At 46.2% G+C, this 16,525-nt stretch overlaps 1 protein-coding gene across 4 annotated transcripts in view; it reads right to left on the reverse strand.

The window, feature by feature from the left end:
• rb1cc1 (RB1 inducible coiled-coil 1) overlaps positions 1-15,796 on the reverse strand; it is a 164,141-nt gene extending 148,345 nt beyond the window's left edge. For 3 of the 4 annotated variants that reach the window (XM_033019722.1, XM_033019721.1, XM_033019718.1), the window contains exon 1: positions 15,609-15,795. The gene's annotated coding sequence lies outside the window, so the exon portion shown is untranslated. Of the gene's footprint in view, positions 1-15,608 lie in introns of all 4 variants that reach the window. The other variant, XM_033019723.1, reaches the window with a different exon arrangement.
• Positions 15,797-16,525: the final 729 nt, after the last annotated feature.

Below are 16,525 nucleotides of genomic sequence, written 5' to 3' on the forward strand. Positions count from 1 at the left end.
AACAGATTAAAGTCCATGACTGCTGGTCGCATTTACTTTCCCACTATGATCTACTACTTTGATCATAACTATTTACTTTTCTACACCATAACCACCAGTATTTTACTTTATAATGAGGCGAGATGATTATAATTTTCAGTGCTATAAAAAAACATTATTATTGGTGGAAATATAACTAAGATTGCAGTAACATTTAGACATTGGTACCTATGATAAAAGATTGGTATTTCAACTGCGAGCACTCAATTTTTCATCGCTATAAAAGTGTGTGTGTCTGTCTTCATTGTATCTTCCTCAAAATGCTACGCGCTAACTTTTTCACAGATTATTTATCACATTAACCCCGTCAATATAGTTGCATGCTATATTTCACAAGTTATAGCGTTTAAAAAAAAAACTAAAACCAAGTTTTTAAACGGCAAATGTCCTTCAACCCGCTTCGAGAGACGTCACAGGGGAGGGGGGGGAGGCACCAGCTTTCAGTGACGTCAGAGGAGAGTCGCATTTAAATTAACGTTAAATTAACGCTTCTGCCCGCGTCGCCCCGGCTGGGGTTTTACGTTGGCCATTAAGGAGGCAACGAGACCGCGGCGGTGATGCCTCGCGACGATGGTCCCACTGGGGAGGTGAGGAAGGAGAGTGGAGGGGATTGAGGGATAGGGAGGGTAGTTGCCACGTCTACACTCCCTCTCCACCCTCACTCCCCCCCACTCTAGCCCCCCTCCCTCTCTGCCCCCCCCCCCTCTCCAGGGATTGAAGAGGGAGGGTGAAGAGGAGGAGGCAATGCTGGGGGATGAGGAAAAATTAGCCGGGCCTGCGCAGTTGGGGGCTATGCGTGAGTGGTGGAATATTCATTGGGGGAGCTGACCCAACAGGTCTGAACTTGGTCTAGTAGTTAATTGAAAAGCCAACTTTGAAAATAATAACTGCCTTTGAGGGGGATGACTCTTCTGGCAGCGCTGAAATTTTTGGACCACCTTACTCAGATTTTTCCCGTCGTCGGACTTGTCAAGTGTCCTTCAGATTTGATGTTATATTTCACAAGTTATTGATATTTAAAGTTTTTAAAAAGCCAACTTTGAACCTGGCTCCAGGGTGAGCACCAACTCCGCGTTCGGGGGCTAGCCCTCCCGTGTGTCGCCGCACCCCCCCTCCCCCCCGCATTGGGGGACAGGGCCCAACGGGTCCCACTTGGTCTAGTATTTATAATAAACAAGCACAAAACAACACAATGGTGCAAGATTGAAACTCGATTCAAGATGGCGCCTGTCTGTGGCGACATGTTGCCAGCATCACTGCATAAAACCATCAAATATAATAGTTTTCAGCTTATCTGTATAAAAGAAAGAGCAGAAACCAGGACTGCAACTGACAAACTGCTACTGCATTTAACGCATTAGCGCTATTGCGATCTACCGGCAGCAAAGGAGCTGCTGACTTTAAGTGAATCCCCGACCTGGTGGAGGATCGCAGGAACAGTAAGTACTGTACCTGGAAACACCGGGGAGGCCTCCATCGTGTCCAGAAACGTGGCGGGCCGGCAGGCAGGACTACAAGTCAGACTGAAGGACAGGGCACTACGACCCCCCCTCCCTACCATCCCACTAGCCAATGTACAATCACTGGAAAATAAAGTGCAGGACAAGGTCACCGCTGCTTTATCAAAGCAAGCTGAGGGAATGCTGTGTGTTCTGTTTTACAGAGACATGGCTCACCCCTAGCTCCCCAGACTCAGCTGTCCAGCCTGAAGGTTTCTCCATCCATCGTATGGATCGAACGCAGGCATCTGGGAAAGGGAGAGGTGAGGGCATCTGCCTCACGGTCAACCCTTCGTGGTGCTCAGACGTGGCAGTTCTGTCTAACTCCTGCTCTCCGCACCTGGAGGTGAAGTGCTACCCCTTCTACCTCCAGAGGGAATTCACCTCCATCATCCTGACCGCAGTCTATATCCCACCCCAGGCAGACGTCCATCTAGCATTTGAGGAGCTGCACGCCGTGGTCAACAAGCACCAGTCAGCATACACCAAAGCCTTTACCATCATAGTTGAAGACTTCAACAAAGCCAACCTGAAAAATATCACTCCCAAACTACCACCACCATGTCGCCTGCAGCACCAGAGGATTAAACACCCTGCACCACTGCCATACGACCATCAAGGATGCCTATCGCTCTATCCCTCGCCCTCACTTCGGGAAATCCAACCATTCAGCGGTGCTGCTTTTTCCTGCATACAGGCAGCAGCTGAAGAGCGCACCCCCAGAGGTGAGGACTGCACAGAGCTGGTCTGGGGAGGCAGAGGAACAACTACGGGACAGCTTGGAGTCAGTAGACTGGGCAATGTTCAAGGACTGTGCAACGGGCCGGAATGAATTAGCCAGTCGTTACAGATTTCATAAGGAAATAGAAACATAGAAAATAGGTGCAGGAGTAGGCCATTCGGCCCTGCACTGCCATTCAATATGATCATGGCTGATCATCCAAATGTGTGGAGGACTGCGTTCCTACAAAAACCATCAGAGTGTTTCCTAACCAGAAGCCTTGGATGAACCAGGAGATCCGCAATCTTCTGAAGACCAGATCCAGGGCATTCAGGTCTGGTGATGCAGAGGTCAATAAGAAGTCCAGATACAACCTTGACAAGTAGCAATGTTACAAAATTTTGAGATTTTAAAAATCAAGTCTGCAATTTATCCCATCAGATAAAGCATAACAATAAGTTTAATTTGACACCTAATTCACTTTCATATCTCAAGTATTTAAAAAGTTATGGCCATTTTCATACTGGGAAATGAGCATCTTGTTCCCTATTGATTTTCTATGGATATATCAAAAAAGCTGTGATCGTGAACAGTCAAAAGCCGATAACTTTCTTAAAAATTAAGAGAACTGAGTGAAATTTTCAGTTATCATAGATTGAAGCATTCTGAAACAAATATAAAATAATCTTACTTGGATGACCTGAAATTAAAGCATATAATTAGTTAGTTACCTAATGGTAGCTAATTTCAGACTTCAATTACTAGATCTAAACATCTATCCATTTCTTAATAAATGATTAACATTTTTAAATAGCCTAAATGTCCAAATAATATTCACAAATAATTCACAATAAAACATGATTTTTAAATCTCATTTACATTAATTTATAGACCAAATGGAAGGAATTTAGTGTTCAATTGCTGTAAATAAATGCCCATTTAAATCAGCTTTCCAGTGGGTCCCTGTGGAACGCGCTGGTTTAGAACGTTCACATTGCGGTAGATTTGTGCCCCAAATGCCGAGAAAAATACTGCGCGATATAATGGGCCCAAATTGAGCTACTCGCAATATTAAACTTTGTATAAAGGGACCTTTAGAAGCCCTTTTTAATGTAAAAATATACAACCCACCTTCTGCTATTTGCTTTATGAGACCCAGCGGTTGGTGGCGGTCGCGGGTTTAGAGATTGATTTTTAAACTACTATAACTATTATACGAGGCCTTTAAAACTAATAATAGCTTTTGCGACGGGGTCTTCCAGCGATTTTTCGTTAATAATTAACTAGGCTGAACATCTTCGATTTGAACAGCCTAGAGAAAATCGCGTTTTAAACCCGCCCCCTCTAAACGGCGCCAAAATCGCGCACACGGGCAGCGGCAGATTTTCAAAGACGCTTCAGGTAGGCTTTGCAACATACCTATGACAAGGCCATCAAAAAGGCCAAAAGGGACTTCCGCTCAAAGCTGGAGGATGAGACGGATGTTTGGCAACTGTGGCGGGGGTTGAATGCCATCACCTCCTACAAGGCGAAATCAGGAGGCAGCTCAAGCGACAGCGAAGCATCACTCCCTGATGAGCTCAATGCGTTCTACACACGCTTTGATAGGGAGAACACCGATGTGCCTTCCCGAGCCCCCATATGCCCTGATGGTATTACAGTCATAGGGGCTGACGTCAGAAGATCCTTGGGGGAGTGAACCCTCGGAAAGTGCCTGAACCTGATGGTATACCTGGTTGAGTTCTCCAAACCTGTGCAGACCCTGGCTGGAGCTTTTACAGACATTATCAACCTCTCAATATTGAGGTCTGAGGTTCCCACCTGCTTTAAGAAGGCATCAATAATACCTTTGCCCAAGAAGAGTAAGGTGACGTGCCTCAACGACTATCGACCATTGGCACTAACGTCCGTGGTGATGAAGTGCTTTGAGAGGCTGATTATGGTGCATATCAACTCCTACCTCAACAAGAACCTCGACCCATTACAGTCCGCCTGCCGTCACAACAGGTCAACGGAGGATGCGATCTCACTGACTCTCCACTCCGCACTGGACCATTTAGACAACAAAAACACTTACGTCAGGCTGTTGTTTATAGACTAGAGTTTGACATTCAATATCATCATCCCCTCTAAGCTGGTTATCATGTCCGCGCCCGGGTGGTACTGGAGAGGGACTATGCGCTGTCCACGGGCACCCTGGGGGGTTTCTGGGACCGCTGGACACCGAGGGGGGGTTGAGTGTATCCTGGACAAGGATTGTGATATAGTTGTTTAGTAGTTTACTTGGTATATTTGTTTTGTCTTGTACTATGGTGGTAGGTTCAGTTTTGTTTTATTGTGTTGTAAATACTATTTTAATATTTGAATAAATATTTTTGATTTAAAAAAAAAAGCTGGTTATTATTACGTCCGTGCCCGGGTGATGTTAGAGAGGGACTACGCACTATCCATGGGCTCCCTGGGGGATTTCCGGGACCGCTGGGCACCGCAGGGGGTTGAATGCATCCTTGACAAGGAGTACAAGATAGTTGTATAAAGGTTTATCGTTTGTCGTGTATTCTGGTGGTGGGTTCTGTTTTGTTTTTTACTGTACATATTATTTTAATATTTGAATAATTATTAGATTTTTTTTTTGTAAAGCTGGTTACCAAGCTCACGGAACTGGGTCTATCCGCATCCCTCTGCAATTGGATCCCCGACTTCTTCATCCACAAACCACAGTCTGTTCGAATTGGCAGAAATACTTCTTCCTCATTAACAATCAGTACAGGAGCACCTCAAGGCTGCGTGCTCAGCCCCCTGCTCTACTCACTCTATACTGTGTAGCCGGACACAGTGCGAACTCCATCTTCAAGTTCGCCGACGACACCACCCTTGTTGAACGAATTACAGATGATGACAAGTCAGAGTATAGAAGTGAGATGGACCGATTGACCAAATGGTGCCAGCCCAACAACCTGGCTCTCAATATCAGTCAAACCACTGAACTGATTGTGGACTTTGGAAGAGGAAAGAGGAGGACACACAATCCCAAAGAAAGTCAAAAATTTCAAATTCCTGGGCGTGCATATTTCCGAAGATCTTTCCTGGATCCAAGACACTGGTGCAATTATAAATAAATCACATCAACCCCTCTACCTCCTGAGAAGATTATGGAGATTCGGTATGTCAGAGAGGATTCTCTTGAACTTCTACAGGTGTACAGTAGAGAGCACATTGACTTGTTGCATCATGGCCTGGTTCAGCAACTTGAACGCTCGGAAGCGGAAAAGACTGCAAAAGTTGTGACCACTGCCCAGTCCATCTTCGGTTCTGACCTCCCCACCATCGAAGGGATTTATCGGAATCGCTGCCTCAAAAAGGCAGCCAGCATCATCAGAGACCCACACCATCCTGGCCACACACTCATTTCACCCCTGCCATCGGGAAGAATGTAAAGGAGCCGGAAAACTGTAACGTCCAGGTTCAGGAACAGCTTCTTCCCTACAGCCATCAGGCTATTAAACACTACAACCTCAAATAAGGTCTGAACTTCAATAGACTATTATTATTGTTGCACTACGGGTGTGTGTGTGTGTACACTGAACTTTTTTTGGTCTCTTGTTTATCATATTGTTTACAGTGTACTATGTTTACATATTATGTTGTGGTGCAGCAAGTAGGAATTTCATTGTTCTATCTGGGTCCCATGACAATAAAACACTCATGACTCTCTTGATAGTAGTGCACAATGACATTAAAGTATAATGACAAAGTAATCAATGAGATAAAGTTATGAGGAAGATTACTTGGCAGCACCTCCAGGAATAAGATGAGTGGTTCAGAAGGCTGATCCCATCTCTCAAGAACATTTTCTTGCCAACCTTGTACATTTTTGCATCCCTAATAGACCAAAAGACTATCAACCTCATCATTAATTGCAGACAATAATTGAACAACCACACCATTCTTATGTAGCGAATCCCAAAGATTTTAAACTTTCTTCATACAGAAATTTCCCATATCAATCTAATCCAACATTGTGAAACTGGGCTTTCCAGTTCTCAACCTTTTAGCCTGACAAAATAGCCTGTAAGCATTCAATTCCATAGGTCTTGATAAGATCACCCCTTATTCTTAGTTTAGTTCTAGATGCAGCGTGGAAATAGGCCCTTTTGTCCCACAGAGTCCATGCGACCATCGATCACCCATAGCCGTATGTTATCCCACTTTTGTATCCTACGCACTAGGGCAAATTTAGAGGTCAATTAACCTATAAACCTCCACGTCTTTGTAATGTGGGAAGAAACCGGGGCACCTGGAAAAAAACGTACAAGGGCGCAGGGGGAATGTGTAGACTGCGTACAGACACCGCCCGCCGTCAGGATCTAACTCGATCTCTGGTACTGAGAGACAGTAGCTCTACTGCTGCCCCACTGTGCCACCAATATGGAATTGAATGTTGACAGGCTAAAAGGTTAAGAACAAAAATGCCAGTTTATTTTGGATTCCAGTGATCATAATTCACTCTTTTTCGTTCTCAGGAAACACATTTCATGAAAAGGTGCAATCGTCAAAGGAAAACAAAAAAGAATCGCCTTGAAATCAAGGATATCAAAACTGCCTTGTGTAGTTACAGGATCACTTTGTTATTTTACTCCAGTTGCCTTGCATTAAAGGTGGCCAAACTATCTTCTTTGCCTTTCTTGTTGGTGGTTATATTGCACATTTGCTTAGTACATTTTGTGAACCATCATGGTTCCTCATAAATTACCCTTCTATTCTTCCAATTAAACTGAATAAGCTCACAATTTCACATCATGCTCTCTTAGAAAATGTTCCACCCATTTGCTTATTAACATATCTGAATCTCTTCCAGTTTGTCCTCTCATCATAGCTCACTTTCAGACAATGCTTAATTTCATACACAAATGTAGATGAAAAGATGACTGTTGAGTATCCATTTAATTACAGTAAACTCTCATTTTAGACCATGAGGGAGAAGAGTGGTGTCTGTTATTGCCAATTGTCCGCTATAACAGAGAACGGTATTATCGTTGTATGTAGTAGAAACAACGAACTGTTGATGCTGGTTAATACACAAAAGGACACAAAGTGATGGAGTAAGGCAGCATCTCTGGAGAACCTCGATAGGTGATGTTTCAGGTCGGGGCCGTTCTTCAGACCGATTCAGTCTGCTGAGTCACTGTCGTTTCACCTTAAAACTAGGAGCCAATGCCACTGGTCTGCACCAGCGAGTCCTTCTTCACCAGCTGCCATACCGTCCAGTTGACACAGCTGCGGTTACAGCTCAATGTAGTCCCTTGGCTGACAGCACTTTCTTCAGGCCGCTGCCAACGACATTTGCAATTTCTTCCTGTAGGCCATCGCTTTGTCCACTCGTTCACTCCACTGCCACCTCCTCCTCCCGCTGTTTTGCCTGCTCCGCAACTCCCCCCTCCATCACAGCTTCCTCCTCCTCCCCTGCAGTCGCTGACATCTTCCAGGGTGGAGTATGTCAGTGACTCTGTGGGGAGGAGGAGGCGGAAGTGGACAAAGCAACAGCCAACGAGAAAAAGCTGCAGCTGGCGAAAGGGGAGTGAGACCCACGGTGACCAAGTGCATCCCCGTTGTTGAGAGCAACCTAAAGAGAACGGAGCCAGCCAACGGCTACAACACGAGCCGCAACAACAATCATGTCAACTGGATCGTCCTGCAGCTGGTGAAGAAAGGCGCTCAAGTTGCACTTTGTGTGCTCGAGGTAGCATCGCTAGGTCCACCCGCTATAACAGAAATCCGTTCTAAAAGGCTCCGTTAAAGAGAGTGCTTATTGTACAAAAATGTCTTTCACTGAGGAAAGATGGCAAAAATGACAACCCATTGCTGTGTTCATGAAGCACACGTTTGGTAAAAACAAAAGGTATCTACAACCCCTTATCATCACCCAACCATTTTACAATACATGCAGCGAGTCAAGCACCAGGTCTGTCCACAGCTTGTGCAGAAAGAAAACAGCTGCTTCATGTTTTCTCGAGCATTTATGCCGAGTCTAATTTTAAAAGTAACTATAACCTGCTGTAACATTTAAACACAAAGATATTTTGTTGAAAACACTGATTTTTAAAAGCATGCTTATCGTTGAATTGTGTAAAGTTGATGACTCTAACTATTCCTGATGCACCTCACTGTCCACAAAATGAACATAACCATCTTTTCTTTTTTTGCAATCTTTTAATCAATTGCCTACCCATGCTAGCATGCTAGTCAACACCTGTGAGCTTTAATTTTATACGGTAGCCTTTGAACAGTACTTTAGCAAATAATTTTAAAGTCAGGTCTATTGACAGTTTTAACGGCTATTTAATTAACATCATAACACACGAAAGTTTAGAGCTGTTAATAGTGCATTGAGCACATTAAATGCACTGCTTCAGATACTACTGCAAATTGCTGTGTTGACTGAATGACATTTTCAAGATGCAACTTAAATGCTACTACAAAGGTCTGTACATCCACATCAAATTGTCCATGTTGCTCAAGCACTATTGCACAAATTAAAGAAAATCTGGTTCCATTAAAAAAACAATTGACTTACAGAAATAATGAACGAGGAAAGGTTGGACAGAATTGATCCGTGTGCACAAAACAGGTTTTGAGACTTTGTGGATGTCAACCTTTTAAAAAAAAAAAACTATGAAGAGAATATGAAAGGACTGAACATTTGGCCTTATTTGCCAGAGAGCAGCAATCTACTGGATGGAAATGTTGACAGCTATGTGTTTTCAACAGGGAACTAGGCAGTTCCTTTGGACAAGGGTCACAGGACAAAGGCAGATTTTCATATATTGCATCATCACACTGAATTGTGCCAACTGCTTAAAAGAGTGAGATAAATTTTCTCGAGGATTGACAAGAGACTGCAGATGTTGGAACCTTGAGCAAAAAACAAACTGCTAATGGAACCTAGCAGGCCAGGCAACATCTGCAACAGGAAATAAACAGACGACATTTCAGGCCAGTTCTGAAATGATAGAGCTGTACAGGCCCCTTGGCTCACCTTATCCTTGCCATCCAAGTTGGTATTGGGTTATTACTGTCAGGTGTACAGACGTACAGTGAAAAGCTATTGTTTCCATGCTATCTGACGCAAGAGTACTACGAGCGATGAGCGCCCCCACCCCAGGCCCCTCTTCAATCTCCCCCCTCTAACCTTATGCCTGTGCCCTCTAGTTTCAGAAATGTCTACCCTGAGAAAAAAGACTGAGCGGTCACTTTATCCATTTCAATCCTGTGCACTTCAAATCAGGTCATCCCTCAAACTCCAACGAGAAAACATCACAGCCTAACCAACCTCTCCTTATAACTGAAGCCCGCAAGCCCAGGTAATATCCTGGTGCATTGCTTCGGCACTCTTTCCAATTCAACTACATCATATAACCATATAACAATTACAGCACGGAAACAGGCCATCTCGACCCTTCTAGTCCGTGCCGAACACATAATCTCCCCTAGTCCCATATACCTGCGCTCAGACCATAACCCTCCATTCCTTTCCCATCCATATAACTATCCAATTTTATGGATCCTTCCCATAGCTTCCCATCCTTCCCATAGCTAGGCGATCAGACTTGTACATAGTATTTCAGCTGTGGTACCGCTAACAATTTGTACAGTTGCATCATGAAATCCCAACTTTGTACTCAATCCCCTTCCCAATGAAGGCAAATGTGCCAAGCATCTTCTTCACTACAAATTCCACCTGACTCGCCACTTTCAGGAAACCATGCCACCTGTACACTCAAATCGCAGTTGTGCAAAATTCGCCAGCGTTCGACAGTTTACTATGCAACACCTGCCTCAGTTTGATATACAAAAGTGCAATGCCTCTCATTTGTCAGAGTTAGATTCTATTTGCCATGCCTTTGCCCACCATCCAAACTGATCTAGACCTGTTGTAAACTTGGATATCCTTCCTCCCTGTCCACTCTACCATCAATTTTGGTGACAATGTTAATTGTGTTGTCTCCATTAACAATTTGGATAACTAACAACAGAGGACCATGGAGCAAACCCTGTAGCACTCCACTGCTCACAGGCCTCCAATAAGAAAAAAAACCTTCCACAACCACCCTTTGACTACTTCCTCCAGGCCAATTTTCAATCCAATTGGCTAGCTTACCAAGGAATCCATGCATTCTACTTGCAGACTAGCCCGCATTTGTCCACATAGACTTCATATCCCCTATAAATCCTCTTCACAGAAAATAAAAAAGTTGATGAGATACTATTTCCCACATCAAAGCTCTCCTATCCCTAATCAGTCATTGATTATCCAAATGCTGGCAGAGACTGCCCAAGAATCCTCACCAACAACAGGACAGCACAGTGGCCTCAGCGGGGCAGAGACCCGGGTTTAAACTTGACCTAGCATACAGTCTATGTAGAGTTTGCATGTTCTTCCTGTGACGATGTTCCACTGGTTTCCTCCCACATCCCAAAGACATGCAGGTTTGTAGGTCAACCAGACTCTGTGAAATTGCCCCTAATATGCAGGGACCAGATGGGAAAGTGGGATAACATAGAACTAGCGCTAACAGGGCAGGTGTGGAGTCAGTGATCCAAAGGGCCTGTTTCCATGCTGTATCTCGGAACTAAACCTTCCCACCACTGACACAAATCTCACTGGCTTGTAGTTCCCTAGCTTGCCTTTGGTGCCCTTCTTAAACAATAGTATATTAACCACGAAAGATAGACACAAAATGTTGGAGTAACTCAGGACAGGCAGTATCTCTGGATAGAAGAAATGGGTCATGTTTCATGTCAAGACTCTTATTAACCTCCATTGTTCTGCAACTTCATCGGTTGCTAAACACGATGTAAATCCCTCAAGGCCTTCCACAATTTCCTTCCAAGCTTTGCACAAAGTACAAGGTTGCAGTTGGTCAATCCCTGGGGACCTGCCCACCTTAATGTACTTTAAAACCTCCAATCTTATTCTTTTGCAATTTGTATCCGATCATAGACATTAAAACTCTTATGCCTCGATTCTATAGTTTCCAGGATCGTCTCAGTAAAAATGGGTGAGACATACTCATTTAATATCCTCCGCCATCTCTTGTGGCTCTATACAAAGTCAGCCTTGCTGATCTATGGGGACCTGTCCTTTCCCTAGTTACCCTTTTACTCTTAATATACCTACAGAATCGCTTGGGATTTTCCTTTACCTTGCCTGCCAACTCAAAGCACCTGGTCCTGATGGTATACCCGGCCGTGTTCTAAAAACCTGTGCGGACCAACTGGCGGGAGTTTTTACGGACATTTTCAATCTCTCACTTCTGAGGTCTGAGGTCCCCACCTGCTTTAAAAGGGCATCAATTATACCGGTGCCCAAGAAGAGTAAGGTGACATGCCTCAATGACTATCGACCAGTGGCACTAACGGCGGTGGTGATGAAGTGCTTTGAGAGGTTGATCATGGAGCAAATCAACTCCTACATCGACAAAAACCTGGACCCACTGCAGTTCGCGTACCGCCACAACAGATCAACGGTGGATGCGATCTCGCTGGCCCTCCACTCCGCACTGGACCACTTGGACAACAAAAACTCATATGTCAGGCTGTTATTCATTGATTACAGCTCGGCATTTAACACAATCATCCCCTCCAAACTGGTTACCAAACTCGCAGAACTGGGTCTCTGCGCATCCCTCTGCAACTGGATCCTCGACTTCCTCGTCCACAGACCACAGTCTGTTCGTATTGGTGGAAATGTGTCAGCCTCAATAACAATCAGCACGGGAGCACCTCAAGGCTGCGTGCTCAGCCCCCTGCTGTACTCACTCTATACCCATGACTGCGTAGCGAACCACAGTGCGAACTCCATCATCAAGTTCGCTGACGACACCACTATTGTGGGGCGTATCACTGATGGGGATGAGTCAGAGTACAGAAGAGAGATCGAGCAACTGTCCATATGGTGCCAGCGCAATAACCTGGCCCTCAACACCAGCAAAACCAAGGAACTGATTGTGGACTTTGGAAGGAGTAGGAGGGGGACCCACAGCCCCATTTATATCAACGGGTCGATGGTTGAAAGGGTCAAGAGCTTCAAATTCCTGGGCGTGCACATCTCTGAAGATCTTTCCTGGTCCGAGAACACTAATGCAATCATCAAAAAAGCACATCAGCGCCTCTACTTCCTGAGAAGATTACGGAGAGTCGGATTGTCAAGGAAGACTCTCTCTAATTTCTACAGGTGCACAGTCGAGAGCATGCTGACCGGTTGCATCGTGGCTTGGTTCGGCAATTTGAGCGCCCTGGAAAGGAAAAGACTACAAAAAGTAGTAAACACTGCCCAGTCCATCATCGGCTCTGACCTTCCTTCCATCGAGGGGATCTATCGCAGTCGCTGCCTCAAAAAGGCTGGCAGTATCATGAAAGACCCACACCATCCGGGCCACACACTCATCTCCCTGCTACCTTCAGGTAGAAGGTACAGGAGCCTGAAGACTGCAACAACCAGGTTCAGGAATAGTTACTTCCCCTCAGCCATCAGGCTATTAAACCTGGCTCGGACAAAACTCTGATTATTACCAACCACTTTCTGTTATTTGCACTATCAGTTTATTTATTCATGTGTGTATATATTTATATCATGGTATATGGACACATTTATCTGTTTTGTAGTAAATGCCTACTATTTTCTGTGTGCTTAAGCAAAGCAAGAATTTCATTGTCCTATACAGGGACACATGACAATAAACTAACTTGAACTTGAACTTGAACTTGGCCTCTTTTTTTTTTTTTTTGCCCTTTGCAATTGCCTAGTGACCTCCTATACTTCTGATACTTGAAGAGAGATTCACTTGTCCCTGCCTTAATCTGACCCATGCCTCCCGTTTCCTGACCAGAGCCTCTATACCTCGTGTCAACCAGAGTTCTCTAAACTTCCTAGCCTGGCCCTTCACCCTAACAACAGAACACTGCCCCAACTCTTGCTCTCTCATTTTTGAAAGCTTCTTACTTGCCAACCGTATCCTTGCCTGCAAACAGGTCCTCCCAATTGACCTCTGCAAGTTCTCATCTAATGCCTTCACATTCGACCTCGATCCAATTTCAGATCTTGACATGGGTCAGTGTTATCCTTCTCCACAACTACTTTAAAACTAATAGAACTATGGTCACTAGTCTTAAGCGTTCATCCGCTGACACTTCAGTATGTGCTCAATCTCATTTCCTAAGATGAGATCCAGTGTTGAACCATCACTGTAGGTCTCTTAACACTTTGACTAAAATAGACAATTAAAAAGGTAAGTTCTAACCCAGACACACAGATCTAATGTACATCAACTCAATTCCTACCAACATACTCAATCACATTTCTAATAAATATATATCTATCTATCTATCTCCATATCTATATCTCCGTGTGTGGTGTGTGTACACATACATACACACATATATACCAAGGGGGACCCGTTGGGTCCCGTCCCCTTCGACATCACACAGACACACTAACCACCTCATGCACACACAATCCCCCCCTTGATATTATATTAATATTATTCATTCGCTCCTTTTATACCATCTCCCGCCAGATCCACTCACACATAACCCCCAACTGCGCAGGCGCGGCTAGAGAGGGGGGGATGGAGAGGGAGTGGAGAGGCAGAGGGAGGGGGGTAGAGATTAAGGGGTGGGGGGGGGCAGCGTCACAGGGGAGGGCTGGTAGAGGTAGCACCTCCCCAGGTCATAGAGCAGAAGCCTCCCCACTGGGCGCCGGGCCCAAGCTAGGCTGTGGCCAGCGTGGACCAGAGCGTGGCCCGGAGTGATCTGAGGATGGTCAACCCACCACCGTGACAGACGTCGGGCGGGGGAGACGGAGAGGAGGTGAGCGCACCCACAGCGTGACAGACGATCAGTCGGGGGAGACGGAGAGGAGGTTGTCCCCTATGACGGCCGCCACGGCCACTTTTCCACTGCGTTTCCCCGCGCCGCGATAACGAACGCCGCCGCCATGTTGTAGAACTTGGAGGAGGCCAGCGGAGCGCACAGCACGACTTGAGCACGTGTTCAACGGCTTTAATCCAGAGCCCTGGGGGGGGAGGAAGAGGGCGGCTGGTCCACGTAACTCGCAGCTCGTGGCTGCACGTTGAAAATTCTGCGCAGCTTGCCGCGAGGAGCAAAGGCATTGTGATGTTATCCAGCTCGCTTCAGCTCATTAACTTCAAAAAGGATCTGAGATTGGTGAACAATTTTAGTTAAAAAACTGGAAATAATGAATGAAATGTACAGATAAGGGGATACCAGAATATGTAAAAATGTCACTGTTACCACCTGTATGTATATATATATAGCAAGGTTAAAAAATATATACATTTTTAAACATCCATAACCATTTGGAACATAATAAGTGCATCCACACTGAAAGGATACACTGAATGGATGATCAGCCATGATCATGTTGAATGGCTGTTCTGGCTCGTGGGTCCGAATGACCTACTCCTACACCTATTGTCTATTGATACCTTGTGATTGCTAATAAATACACAACCAGAGGTAACTACCGAATGGATACATCATCATAACTTTGTATTCCACTTTTAAACTTTCGTGCTGAATAATCAAACTGCTGGATCCCACACAGTAACAAGCAAAACAGGGCAAATACCTGACAGGAGACATAAGGGACTGTAGATACCGGAGGAACTGAGCAGCACCCGGTTTTTCAGGACACTTCTTCATACTTTAAAGAAGGGTCCACCCCAAAAACGTTGTCTGTCCATTTCCCTTGACAGATGCCGCTGAACCCGCTGAATTCCACCAGCAATTTGTTTTATGCTCAAACAACTAACAAGAAAATATTAGAACAAGTATAGAGTTAGCAATCAATATATTCCTAGCCACAACCTAGACTTGCATACACAACTAAATAGCTGCCCGAGTACAAGAAACGATTTCTGTTCAACGTTACACACACACCAACCGCAAGATGAAACCACACACATTGCAGTGACAAAGCTGACAAACTTTGACTGTTGATAAAGGTTGTGAAGGTGAACCCGCTCAGTAGCTGAGTCATTCCTGCCCGGGACAGACCTCACAACTGCACTGCCCTCGCACAAACGGAGGGTCGGGGCTCCATTCACTCTGAGCGTCGATGGTGGGGGTCTCGACCGCCTCGCCTCGCCGCAGACCGACCACCCGCCCTCCCCTCCTTCTCCCCTCCTTCTCCCCGCCACCGTCTCCAGGCCCGGATCGCGAGGCTGTGGAGCTCGAGTCCGCTGCGGAGCCGCGCTGACAGCCGTCCAGGTCCAGGCCCGACGCACGGGTAACCCGCTCCGCTCCTGCCTCGGGGAACAGATGCTCACCTGAGACGGTGCAGGTGGTGAGGCGGCTGGACATGGAACACCGCCACCCCCACCGGCGGCCGGGCTGGGCTGGGCCGGGCTGCGAATGGCTGCGCTCGGCGCCGCCGCTGCCGCTTGTTTGTTTCTCTCTCTCCCTCTCTCCCTCCTTCGCTCTGTTTTTGTTTCGGAGTCAACACCCTGATGGGCGGCTGTGACGTCGGCGCGGCCGCGCGGCATTGTGGGCGTGGGCGGCCGTACGTGCGCGTTGCCGCCGCCGCCGCCGCCGACATCGGGAGCGCGCACGCTCAGCCCATTCATCCATCAAGTCAGGAGAGTAAAGGCCAAACATCCTATAGCTGTGGGCCCAGCATCAAAAATGTGCCTATAAATCAACTTCCGTGACCCATGTCTCGGAACCACATTACATTTTGCACAGATTTAGATGAAATATAATTGAGAAGGAAGTCATAACTCGTCAGTGCCAATAGTTGCACATTAATTAATTAAACTAATTAGAAAATGAGATCGAAAAGGTAAGCGCCATCTAGTGTCCAATACCAATATTACACCATGGGGAGCCTATTTCCGTGATGCAGTCTATTTAAACCATACTAGACCAAGTGCAGACCCGCTGGGTCGGTTCCCCCAGCGCGCAGTGGGGGGGGGGGGGATGGGGGGAGGGATAGACAGGGTGGGCGAGAGGAGACCGCTGGGTCCCGTTCCCTCAACGTACCAGATAGGGGAGGAGGGGGCAAGAGGGGAGAGAGGAGGTGGGGAGAGGAGGTGGGAGAGAGAGGAGGGGGAGTGGGGGGTAAGGGAGGGGGCTAGAGGAGGTTGGAGGAGGGGAGAGGGGGTTGGATGAGGGGAGTGGGTTTGGAGGGGGGGTTGGAGGGGGAGAGGGGGGAGGGAGGAAGGAGGAGGAGATGGGGAGAGGAGGG

The sequence above is a fragment of the Amblyraja radiata genome, chromosome 4 (genome assembly GCF_010909765.2).
Source record: "Amblyraja radiata isolate CabotCenter1 chromosome 4, sAmbRad1.1.pri, whole genome shotgun sequence".
Classification (NCBI taxonomy): domain Eukaryota; kingdom Metazoa; phylum Chordata; class Chondrichthyes; order Rajiformes; family Rajidae; genus Amblyraja; species Amblyraja radiata.